Source organism: Doryrhamphus excisus, linkage group LG9 (assembly GCF_037039965.1).
Source record: "Doryrhamphus excisus strain RoL-2023G ecotype Guam linkage group LG9, RoL_Dexc_Guam_v1.1, whole genome shotgun sequence".
Lineage (NCBI taxonomy): Eukaryota > Metazoa > Chordata > Actinopteri > Syngnathiformes > Syngnathidae > Doryrhamphus > Doryrhamphus excisus.
In genome coordinates, this window is record NC_136365.1 from 19967030 (window position 1) to 19980529 (window position 13500).

Genomic DNA, 13500 nt, shown 5'->3' on the forward strand with positions numbered 1-13500 from the left:
ATTTAGCTACTAGCCACAATTACCATGAGACCATTTAGCCAACTGGCTAACTATCAATGTGGCAACTAATAACTCTGTTGCTGTTTAAGCCAATTACTAATAAACTAACCATTAGCTAGCCAAGTAGCTACCTACTCAAATGCCAATTTAGCCGAATAGTAAACAAGATAACTGGCTAACTAGCCGTGTAACTGGTCAGCAAACTACATGAGCATCCGCTTAGTCAATTTAGCTATTAGCCACAATTACCATGAGACCATTTAGCCAACTGGCTAACTACCAATATGGCAACTAATTGCTAAGCTGCTATTTAAGCCAATTACTAATAAACTAACCATTAGCTAGCCAAGTAGCTACCTACTCAAATGCCAATTTAGCCGAATAGCAAGCGAGATAACTGGCTAACTAGCGAACTAATTTGATGAGCTAGCAAACCTGAAAGTAGCCAACTAGGCAACCACAAGAAGGAAGTATTTTTTTTGGCTAAGTGGAAAAGTAACTGACAATTTAGCAAACTGTGCATTCCATTCAGTCAACTAGTTCACCAAATAAGTAAATAACTAGCATATCTAATTTTAACTTAACTTAACTATGCGGATGTGACACGGCAGAGGTTGATGCTCCATTCCCACAGGCGGAACACATCGGTCCATCGCGTCTCCCGCGGTGAGGACAAACGTTGACGCCGTGCCTTTAAATAACATCACAGCACGTCTCGGAGGCAGCATGTGATTGTTATTTATGAATTACGAGCACATTGAAAGCAGGAAGTGTCTGCAGGAATCAAGCGCTCCTTCCTGTCACCGCCGCTTGTCCTCATTAAGTCATTAACCATGTGCTGAAACGCCACTTGCGCCGACGAGCAAATGTTTGCACACACGCGGGAATTAATAATTAAGGAAAGTCGTGTAAAACAAAACATCTATAAAAGAGCTCAAAGTCCTGCATCTACCATGGACATTTTTTTTCCCCCGGTTCAAATCCAAAAGGAATTTGGAATCAACAACCTTAGTAGGGATCCTACCTTAGAACCACAAATTACAAATTACGGACCAAATGAGGTTAGGCAGAGCCTGTGGACATGTTTACATGCGCAGTCTGGATCCAATCTAGATCTTGACAGTACAGCTTCTAATCACAATAACCGAATGGCGCCATCTTTATTTGTTCAGAATGATGACAATTGCGTCAAATTGATCAGTAATATACCTGGAAGCAGTTGATTTAAAACAAAGTGTCCTTAAAAATATAAAAAATAAGATTAATTCTACTCGATTTTTTGTAAATTGTAACACATAAAAAACATTTTTTATAAAAATGACTCAATATTTAAATTTTAATGAAACATAAAAAAAATTACTATTTGGCGGTAATCAGCAGAGGCACTGCTGATTCAATCACAACAAATAACTCGTTACTGCTTTCTTTCGTGTTTTCAAAATCCAAAATCATATATATAATATATAAAATATAATATATATGTAATATATATAATATATATAAAATGAAATTATTAAATTGTATTAGTATTAATAAATTGTAGCAAATAAAAACATTATCAATAGACAAATATTTAAATTTGTGAATATATTGAGTATATTATGAGTATATTAAATGAATAAATAAAGTGAAATAATATGAAAATAAATAAATAAAATTCATTTGGCCAACAGAGGGACTGAATCACAACTAATTTGTGGTCAATCATGATAAAAACATGCTAGGTTAATTAGCGACTCCAATAATAATAAAAATAAAATAAAATACAAATTTAATTACAAATGTATAAATAATATAATTAATTATATATTTTAAATTACATTGTGTTAAATACATAACAAGTACAGATCCGCCCCGGTTAGTGCATTTTTCGGTTAACATCCCAAATTTTTGCTAAAATTTTGCCCTGGCTTGCAGTAACCACTCGACCACCGTGTAGCTGTATGAGAAATATGATGACACCCGAACAACCTTATCATAAAAATTGAACGAGCTAAGCGGAAACAACATGGCCACCAAAAACAAAGCGCCTTTGCAGGGGCGGGGGCGGGGCCTAGCGGCTGCTTATCCAATCTTACAGGTGTAACTGTACTCTGAGGTCTGCGCGCTAACCACTCGACCAACGTGCAGCCCATAATTTTTATATATTATATATATATACATATAAATATATATTTAAAATTAAATTGTGTTTAATACACAACAAGTACAGAGGTACTTCAGTTAACATCCGCCCCGGTTAGTGCATTTTTTGGTTAACATCCCAAAATTTTTGAGAAAATTTTGTCCTGGCTTGCATTTGCCTGCTTGTTTAGCGTCCAAATTAGCGTCCGGTTTGTTTACGCCGCTATCTCGGATCTTTGATATAATCTTGTGATACTTTGTACTTCATTGTGTAATATGGATTGTGGGCTGTGGGGGCCATTTTAGGGCAATAGCGTTTGTATCAACAAAATACGCAGGCCATGTAAAAGAGACAGGGTACAAGACCACCGAATTTTACGGCTTTTTATGTTCGTTGTCATTTCAGACGTATGTAAATGTGACTAAGTGGCTCTGTAATGAGTTTTACAATTTTGAAAAAATAACACAAAAATGAGTTTATTTTGTGTTATTTTGTTAATTGATGATTTTACGGGTTTTTCTTTTTCTAACAAAACTAGGCAAATATGTTAAATGTTCACTTGTCCATTCATTTGTCATGTGTAATGATTTTTTAAACAATTTTCTGCACATGAAACTATAATTATTGTCTGTAAAATATGCTTTGTGTTAACATTTTTGGGCGTCTGGAACAAATTAATTGGATTCACATTATTTTTTATGGGAACAGTTGCTTTGGTTAGAGTCCGTTTTGGTTTAAGTCGGTCTTTCTGGGACGGATTAATGATGTTAACCAAGGCACCACTATACTACTGCGTTGATCAGTCGTCTCAACTAATTTGCTGTCTCAAGAAGAATATTTCTTACATAGCATTGAATTAACTATTAAAATACATACATGTAAATAACAGGATCAATATGTTACATGTTGTATGTTACTTCTTGTAATACATGTAAAAGTATTCTTAACATTGTCTGAAATTATAAATTATTTGAAAACATGCATTTAAAAAAAAAATAACTTAATTGATATTGTTGACATTGATCACAGTCGATGGAAAAAAATGTGATCCACGGCAATAGCGGCTAAAGACACGACACAACATATACAGTACGTAAGTGGACTTACAACGATGTCGCGGACACCCCCAGCTGCAGCAGCCAGAAGATCTCAGTATGACGGTAAGGTCAAAAGAAAAGACACACGGCTTCCCTTCTTCCTCCTCTAAATAACAACAACAACATTGTTCCTCCTCCTCCGAGTACGTCCTTTGGTCGGCTTTCAATTAAGTCCACATGACTCCCGTGTCGAGCAACAGGCAAACAGACGCTCCGGCAGACGTCTCTGCTGTGACTGGGAGCTCAGTTTTTAGACTGAGAGACCAGAGAGAGGGGAGGAAAGGGGGGGGGGGCATCACAGAAGAAGACAGGAAGGACGGAGAGAGAGAGAGAGAGAGAGCAAGAGAGAGAGAAGGGCATACAGGAAGCTGCTGCTTGTGACTCACATGCCCCCCCCCTACCCCACCCCAGTTTGCAACAACTGTGCAAGAGAAAGGCGGGGATACCTTGTTAGCTATTTATTTATAAGTAGCTGGTTACCTCGTTAGCTCGGTGACTAAATTGTTTTGTATGTATTTAGTTGCCAGTTCAACCTCGCCGACTTTATTGTTTTTTTTTTTAATCCCGTCATCCTGTACATGAACCAATAAACACGAAGAAAGAGATGTGTCGCCACCTAGTGTTGCGGAGGGGAATTAACACTGAATTATGCCATTAAATCGATTTAGTTTAATTGTTGAAGTTTTTTTTTTTTGTTTTTGTTGTTTTTTTTTTTAAACGAGAAATTGTCCACCAATCAGTTCGGTAACCAGTTTGAGTATTTTTCGTGCTATTTGATAAAGTAAGGTAACATCAGTACTTTTTCTTTACTGTTTGATAACCTTTTAGCTAGCTCAACAGAACTTATACGATTTTTCTTTTCTAGTCATGTTTCCTGATTTAATCGTACTTAACGAAACAAATTCCGACACAAGTCTTCAAAAAAAAAAATAACTACAGTACTTCTTTTTTTTTTGGAGGGGAATTAACATTGATTATGCCAGTAAATCGATTTAGTGTTGAAGTGTTTTTTTTTGTTTGTTTTGTTTGTTTTTTTTTACGAAAAATTTTCCACCAACCAGTTCGGTAACCAGTTCGAGTATTTTTCGTGCAGCAGTACTTTTTCTTGACTGTTTGATAACCTTTTAGCTAGCTCAACAGAATTTATCCGATTTTTCTTTTCTAGTCATGTTTCCTGATGTAATCGTACTTAACGAAACAAATTCCGACACAAGTCTTTTAAAAAAAAATGACTACAGTATTTTTCTTGACTGTTTGATAACTTTTTAGCTAGCTCAATAGAATTTATCCGATTTTTCTTTTCTAGTCATGTTTCCTGATGTAATCGTACTTAACGAAACAAATTCCGACACAAGTCTTCAAAAAAAAAATAACTACAGTACTTCTTTTTTTTTGGAGGGGAATTAACATTGATTATGCCAGTAAATCGATTTAGTGTTGAAGTGGTTTTTTTTTGTTTGTTTTGTTTGTTTTTTTTTTACGAAAAATTTTCCACCAACCAGTTCGGTAACCAGTTCGAGTATTTTTCGTGCAGCAGTACTTTTTCTTGACTGTTTGATAACCTTTTAGCTAGCTCAACAGAATTTATCCGATTTTTCTTTTCTAGTCATGTTTCCTGATGTAATCGTACTTAACGAAACAAATTCCGACACAAGTCTTTTAAAAAAAATGACTACAGTATTTTTCTTGACTGTTTGATAACTTTTTAGCTAGCTCAATAGAATTTATCCGATTTTTCTTTTCTAGTCATGTTTCCTGATGTAATCGTACTTAACGAAACAAATTCCGACACAAGTCTTCAAAAAAAAATAACTGCAGTACTTTTTTTTGGAGGGGAATTAACATTGATTATGCCAATAAATCGATTTAGTGTACTTGTTCTTGACTGTTTGTTAACCTTCTAGCTAGCTAAATAGAATGTATCCGATTTTTCTTTTGTAGTCATGTTTCCTAATGTAATCGTACTTAACGAAACAAATTCCGACACAAAAAATTACTACAGTATTTTTCTTGACTGTTTGATAACTTTTTAGCTAGCTCAATAGAATTTATCCGATTTTTCTTTTCTAGTCATGTTTCCTGATGTAATCGTATTTAACGAAACTAATTCTGACTTAAAAAAGTCTTAAAAAAAATAACGACAACCAGTTCGGTAACCAGTTCGAGTATTTTACTTTTTCTTGACTGTTTGATAACCCTTTAGCTAGCTCAACAGAATTTATCCGATTTTTCTTTTCTAGTCATCAGAATTTATCCGATTTTTATTTTCTAGTCATGTTTCCTGATGTAATCGTATTTAACGAAACTAATTCTGACTAAAAAAAGTCTTAAAAAAAATAACGACAGTACTTCTTTTTTTTTTGGAGGGGAATTATTGATTATGCCAGTAAATCGATTTAGTGTTGAAGTGGGGTTTTTTTTAACGAAAAATTTTCCACCAACCAGTTCGGTAACCAGTTCGAGTATTTTACTTTTTCTTGACTGTTTGATAACCCTTTAGCTAGCTCAACAGAATTTATCCGATTTTTCTTTTCTAGTCATGAGAATTTATCCGATTTTTATTTTCTAGTCATGTTTCCTGATGTAATCGTACTTAACGAAACAAATTCCGACACAAGTCTTTTAAAAAAAATGACTACAAGTCTTCAAAACAAAAATAACTATAGTACTTTTTTTTTTGGAGGGGAATTTACATTGATTATGCCAGTAAATCGATTTAGTGTACTTGTTGAAGTGTTTTTTTTTTGTTTGTTTGTTTGTTTTTTTTTAAATGAAAAATTGTCCACCAACCAGTTCGGTTTGGTTCAAGTATTTTTCGTGCTATTTGATAAAGTAAGGTAAGGTAGCAGCAGTACTTTTTCTTGACCGTTTTATAATATTTTAGCTAGCTCAATAGAATTTATCCGATTTTTCTTTTCTAGTCATGTTTCCTGATGTAATCGTACTTAACGAAACTAATTCCGACACAAGTTTTAAAAAAAAAAAAAATGACTAGACTACTTTTTCTTACTGTTTGATAAACTTGTTGCTAGGCATAATTCAAAGGGCAGAATCAGTTTTGCCCCAAAGCCTGATTTAAAAATAACTCTAGCTCACCGTGGTGTTTACTTGGCAGGAAGTGGAGAAAAAAACTGTGAGTTGTGTTCGGCGTACAACCCCTTCACCCCCCCCCCCCCCCCCCCAAAAAAAAATCCCAATGTACTGTATCTCCCTTGGCTTCCATTCCCACTAAAATCACTACCATAACTTCGAACTACTAAAGCGCCATCTGCTGGATTCAATGGTTATAAACAGTAACAAACATATCTAATCTACTCTTGGTTTGTTGTGAGACGCTTTAACCCGCCTGCGCTCACGTGTTGGATTAGAGCGCTTTTCCTCACTCGGGGAAAAAGCGAATAATTCCAAGTGAACAAAAGGACGCTCCGCACGGGGCCTTATCACCCCCCGAACAGGTACACTCGCACACACAATGAGACACATCCACTTAGAAGATACGCTAACGTTTGTGAGGTGAGCTTCCGTGGCCGCCTTCATTAGCGTGGGCATCGGTGACCTGCGTGCCAACAGGATCAAACTAAAGCCTGCAAGAGTCAATGTAGTCTTACTGAGGATGGCAATGAGGTTACCCAAGCAGCTTTTTATGCATGGATGGAGTACAAACAGGAAGAATCACTTTGAACCTACACACAGGAGCTGGGGTGTATTTTAAAGTACTAGTACAATGTACCTCCACCAAGGCCAAACAATCCTGAAACGGAGCATCACCAAATTTAAAATGCAAAAAAAAAAAAAAAAAAAGGACATGCATTCACATTCCCAATCACAGGGCACATAAAGACAAACAACCATTCACACTCACATTCATACCTATGGACAATTTGGAGTCGCTAATTAACCTAGCATGTTTTTGGAATGTGGGAGGAAACCGGAGTACCCGGAGAACATGCAAACTCCACACAGAGATGGCCGAGGGTGGAATCGAACCCTGTTCTCCTAGCTGTGAGGTCTGCGCGCTAACCACTCGACCGCCCGAATTCAGATTATTTAAATATCAAATATTTAGCTGCTCATTTTCATGCAATTTATTTTTATAGCTTATTTCAACCTGAGTGGTTAGCACGCAGGCCTCACAGCTAGGAGACCCGAGTTCAATTCCATTACGTTGCCATCTCTGTGTGGAGTTTGCATGTTCTCCCCATGCACTTCCCGGGACTTCACCCCCCTAAAATGTTCTAAAACTAAAAATAATTTTATATTTTTTATTTATATTTTTGCAAAAAATTTAATTTAATTAATTTATTAATTTGTTAATTTATTAAAAAATCCTGACAAATTTCATATAATAGGGCAAAAGCAGGCTAATACTAGCCTACTACTAGTAGTTGTAGTAGTAATAATCAGAAGAAGAATAATGATGATCAATAACAATAATAATAATGATGAGCGTAAGCGGTAAAACATGAATGAATGAATATAAATATAGGGGTGTTATTTAATGTCTAAAGGGCTCTAATCATGTTTGAAGGTGGTAGACAGCGACCCTCGTGAGGATAAGCGGTAGAAAATGAATGAATTAATAAATATTGTGTTAGCAATACCATGAGTGGTTAGCACGTAGACCTCACAGCTAGGAAACCAGGGTTCAATTCCACCCTCGGCCATCTCTGTGTGGAGTTTGCATGTTCTCCCCGTTCATGCGTGGGTTTTCTCCGGGTACTCCGGTTTCTTCCCACATTCCAAAAAAAACATGCTAGGTTAATTAGCGACTCCAAATTGTCCATAGGTATGAATGTGAGTGTGAATGGTTGTTTGTCTATATGTGCCCTGTGATTGGCTGGCCACCAGTCCAGGGTGTACCCTGCCTCTCGCCCAAAGAAGACAGCTGGGATAGGCTCCAGCACCCCCATGACTCTTGTGAGCGTAAGCGGTAGAAAAAAATGAATGAATATGAATATAGGGGTGTTATTTCATGTCAAGAGGGCTCTAATCATATTTGAAGATGGAAAACAGCGACCCTCGTGAGGATAAGTGGTAGAAAATGAATGAATGAATAAATATCGTGTTAGCAATACCACAAGTGGTTAGCACGCAGGCCACACAGCAAGCCGACCCAAGTTCGATTCCACCCTCGGTTATCTCTGTGTGGAGTTTGCATGTTCTCCCCGTTCATGCGTGGGTTTTCTCCGGGTACTCCGGTTTCTTCCCACATTCCAAAAACATGCTAGGTTAATTAGCGACTCCAAATTGTCCATAGGTATGAATGTGAGTGTGAATGGTTGTTTGTCTATATGTGCCCTGTGATTGGCTGGCCACCAGTCCAGGGTGTACCCCGCCTCTCGCCCAAAGAAGACAGCTGGGATAGGCTCCAGCACCCCCCATGACTCTTGTGAGCGTAAGCGGTAGAAAAAAATGAATGAATATGAATATAGGGGTGTTATTTCATGTCAAGAGGGCTCTAATCATATTTGAAGATGGAAAACAGCGACCCTCGTGAGGATAAGTGGTAGAAAATGAATGAATGAATAAATATCGTGTTAGCAATACCACAAGTGGTTAGCACGCAGGCCACACAGCAAGCCGACCCAAGTTCGATTCCACCCTCGGTTATCTCTGTGTGGAGTTTGCATGTTCTCCCCGTGCATGCGTGGGTTTTCTCCGGGTACTCCGGTTTCTTCCCACATTCCAAAAAAAACATGCTAGGTTAATTAGCGACTCCAAATTGTCCATAGGTATGAATGTGAGTGTGAATGGTTGTTTGTCTATATGTGCCCTGTGATTGGCTGGCCACCAGTCCAGGGTGTACCCCGCCTCTCGCTCAAAAAAAGACAGCTGGGATAGGCTCCAGCACCCGCCGCGACCCTTGTGAGGATAACCCATAGAAAATGAATGAATGTCAACTGTTGACTAGATCTTCACATTTATCCAGATCTGCACCAAAATGCAATGTATTCCTTATTGGTTGGGTATCCTGCTGGGGAACATATTGTAATAATGAATGAATGGATTGGATATAAATACACCAGCAAACGTTTTGGATCCTGGAGAGCTCATGATGGCTTAATTCTCTCCTTTAGGAATTCCTAATCTGCATTCCCAGTTGCCTGCAGACAAGCACGGATGAACGCAGTCAGCTGATGTTGTCATTGTTGGCTCTCTGCCAGTAACTTTGTCCTCTTTTTTTTGTTTTTTTTTTTCTCCCCTGGACTTCATCTTCTACCTTGACCTCATTTCCCTTGCTTGAAAAGGAGAGAAGGAACGTCTGCAGATACAAAATATGTCTCCACTTTTTGTGCATTTTTCACCATCATGTTCTTCTTCCTGGTCCTTCACCTCAGTTGGACAAACTTGAAAAACACATATCTGACCCACTATATTACAGTATTTCCTCGCCTCTAATACTGTAGAAACCATGCACAAAACAAATTGCAGAGTACGCTTCCGTTATTAAATGCCACACCTCAAATAGACACCTTACCGAAAAATAATTAGGGGGAAAATAATAACAAAAAAATAATAGTAGCCTCCATGCTAGTAGATGCCCCTGCCCCTGACCATGTGACCGTGATATAAACACCAGGCCACGTCTTAACTGTTAATAGTTATCCTCCCTATCCGTGTGGAAGTGGTAAGTTTTTGGCTATTTAAGTTTAAAGGAAATAACTTGAAGGCTCATCCACAGGTCAAACAGCCTCATGGACCTTTCATACCCTTTAAGACAGGGGTCTCAAACACGCGGCCCGCGGGCCAAATGTGGCCCGCAGGACACTAGTTTGAGGCCCCCCGCCTTGATATGAAAGTTGAATGTTAGTGCGGCCCGCGCAAATTTGATATGGATGCTGTATGGTATCATGTACCCAGAAAAAATTATTACGTTTGATTAATGTTCATTTTAAAGGTTAAATAACTGTTAATAATTATCCTCCCTATCCGTGTGGAAGTGGTAAGTTTTTGGCTATTTAAGTTGAAAGGAAATAACTTGAAGGCTACCGTTTAGGTCGCGAGCTCGCGAGTTAGCATGTGTTCAAGACCCTGCAGTTGTAAATAAATAATAATAGCGCCTTGTAGCGACCGATCTGCACCAGAGAGAGAGGTATTTATAAGCGAGTACAAACCCTCGCACTTCAAGCAAGCGTTTTTATTCCAGTGTCTTGTCAAGGGACAATAGTGTAGAAATGAACCGTGGCTATACTTTAGAGCGGTCGGTTTACAGCGGGGGTCTCAAACAAACAAACCCGCAGGACGCTAGTTTGAGGCCCCCGCGCAAGTTTGATATGGATGCTGTATGGTATCATGTACCCAGAAAAAAATGATTACGTTTGATTAATGTTCATGTTAAAGGTTAAATAACTGTTAATAGTTATCCTCCCTATCCGTGTGGAAGTGGTAAGTTTTTGGCTATTTAAGTTTAAAGGAAATAACTTGAAGGCTACCGTTTAGGTTGCTAGCTCTCTAGTTTGCGAGTTAGCATGTGTCTCAAGACCCTGCAGTTGCGCAATATGTTATATATAATATGTAAATAAAAAAAGTATAAATGTGACTATAGTCGTGTTTTGTCATGTCTACAGGGCTCTAATAATATTTTGTTAATTTTAATCAGAAAAAAAAATTGTCTACCCACCAACTATATGTGGTTTCTTAAGTTTTTATTATTTGCCGTTTTATTATTATTATTATTATTATTATATTTATTTATTACTGATTGATTGATTTTCTTTATTCTTGATTTGTCTATTTATTTTTCATCTTATTTTGTGTGGAAAAATAAAAATTAAGATATTTGAGAACAGTGGAATGTTTTATCAGAGCTTTTATTGTAGAAAATCGATGCCCTTCCTGTAGATGTCCCCGATGGCAGGAAGTGAGGCTCCGGCAATGCGTTGGGCAGATTTCACTACTTTTTGCAATGCCTTCCGGTCCGCGACAAAGCAGTTCCCAAACCAGGCTAACTAACTTATGCCGTTTTTTGTTGTTTTTTTTTATCACACACACATCAGTGTATTATTTTCTATTGTTGTAAAATAGCTTTTATTGCTGTAGGAATAAAGTAAAACAGGAAGTAGGAACAAATGAATGCCTTCCGGCTGTGTTTCTTCTCCCCTTTTTTAAGGGGGAATAAAGTCAACTTTCATCTTTCCCGGCTTTGGAGACATTATCAAGTGTAAAAATCACAAGCTCGCTCTTAATTGCTGTAGCTTTTTTTTTTTTTTTTTCCGGGCGACTTAACTGCCGCGCTCGAATAATTTAGTGATAACTCTTATCTTGGCTTCGGAATCGGACAAGTGTAAATTACCACGAGGATACGTGTGTAGCGCCTAAGATAAATGATGAAGTGGACTACAAGGAACAACAACAAAGGAGTGAGGAAAAAAAAAAAAAAATCAATGCGCTGCTTTATTAAGAGCGGTGATTAAGAACTAAATCAATAGTTTAATATGAGAGTGATATTACAATGGCGGCCTAAGCGGCTACAGTGGAGCCGTAATGTCAATACTAAGCGTATTTTACGGCTTAATTATGCGGCAAGTGTGCGGAAATAAGTAAATGTTAACACAGACATTCGATCATTATTGTAAGTAATGAAAGCATATTTGGAATATCATGTCAGGTGAGCAGTTGTTTAAAAATAAACACTTAAAAAAAAAAATAATAATTATTATTTATTATTTTTATTATTATTTATATTATATTATATTATTTTATTATGGTGAGCAGTCTTTTAAAAATAAAAACACACTTTTTTATTTTTTTTTTTATTTTTATTTTATTATTATTTATTATTTTTATTATTATTTATATTATATTATATTATTTTATTATGGTGAGCAGTTGTTTAAAAATAAAAACACACTTTTTTATTATTTTTTTATTATTTTTTTTATTATTTATTATTTTTATTATTATTTATATTATATTATTATTATTTATATTATATTATTATTATTTATATTATATTATTTGTATTATTATTTATATTATATTATTTGTATTATTATTTATATTATTTTATTATTATTTTTTTTTTTTTTTCTTTTCTTTCCTCTTTTTTTTACTCTCTTCATTATTTCTTACGGTAATATAACATTGATATTGTGTGCTGGCCGATAATCTGGTATCAACTGTCGACATTGTATCAATGTATCAATATTGTTGCCATATGAGGATACGGTATCATGCTTAATACTGCAATTATGAATGTGCCCGTTACTACATGTAGTAATCACGTATATTAAACCACAAAACCTTATTGGAGGTGTTTTAATATCAGACTAGGTGAGTCCCATTACGTGCATTAATGACCTGCCTATTTTTTTTTTTAGCTCTTTTTATATCTTTAGAATGCAGAGAGAAGAGAAAGATATGAAATATCGGTATTGTCGCAGTATTTTGTTATGAAGTACTGACATTAACAATATATTGTGGATTATTTATTTATTTATTTATTTTTTTATCCCGTCCAGCCCAGTTTGGACTTTTAGGAAAAACAATCAGACTGTACTTCCGGAATAACAAACAAAATTTTATACAAAAATTTATACTGTTTATTCTGTATATTTTATACTTTTTTTAATAGATGTGTCTGCACCTACTTCACCAAAACAAATTCCTAGTATGTGTTTGATCATACCTGATTCTGATTCTGAATCTGATTCTGATTCTGATTCTAAATGTCCTTACATGCTAAACAGATTTGCACACACTTTATTGCCTCAGTAGGCACAATTTATGTCTATTTTCACTATAAGTGATGACACAACATGCGTGCAAAACACTAATAATTAACAAAACTGGATTGTAAAGGAATTTTTGGGGGTTCGAGGACCCCCCCAAGTAAAAAGTATAGTATTGATTATCAAGCTAGTATATCATTTCTTGGCTAAAACCTATTTGATCCATGCTTGTTGTGGTAGATTTATATAATTTCATTTATCAAGTTTTTTTTCACTTATCACATTTGACTATGAGGCGTTCAAGAGTAAGACACGTTGAGCTGAAATAAAAGCAAGTAATGTATAACTCTGCCTTTTTTTTTTTTAAGTCAAAAGGTAAAAATACTCACTGAAAGTCACCAGGGGAAAAAACTCCTTCAAGGATTCTTTCCTAGCGACGTATGATCAAGTCAGCACTGAGCGGCACGCAAGTTAAATATCCTGATATCAGCGTATCAGCAAAGAAAAAACAAAAAAAAAAACACGCAGAACGTTCCAGCTTGCTGGCAAAGACATTCTTCAGCTTGTCAATGCTTGCCCCCCGACCCCGCGTAAAGAAAGAAAACCT

The 13500-nt window shown here is 36.3% G+C and overlaps 1 protein-coding gene across 7 annotated transcripts in view; it reads right to left on the bottom strand.

Annotated features, from left to right (window-relative positions):
* inpp4b (inositol polyphosphate-4-phosphatase type II B) overlaps positions 1 to 13500 on the bottom strand; it is a 144101-nt gene that overhangs the window by 88321 nt on the left and 42280 nt on the right. Inside the window, exon 1 of one of the 7 annotated variants that reach the window (XM_078793601.1) lies at positions 13283 to 13370. The exons of 5 other annotated variants lie outside the window; for them this stretch is intronic. The gene's annotated coding sequence lies outside the window, so the exon portion shown is untranslated. Of the gene's footprint in view, positions 1 to 3232; positions 5003 to 13282; positions 13371 to 13500 lie in introns of those variants that run through there. One more of the 7 variants, XM_058082872.2, reaches the window with a different exon arrangement.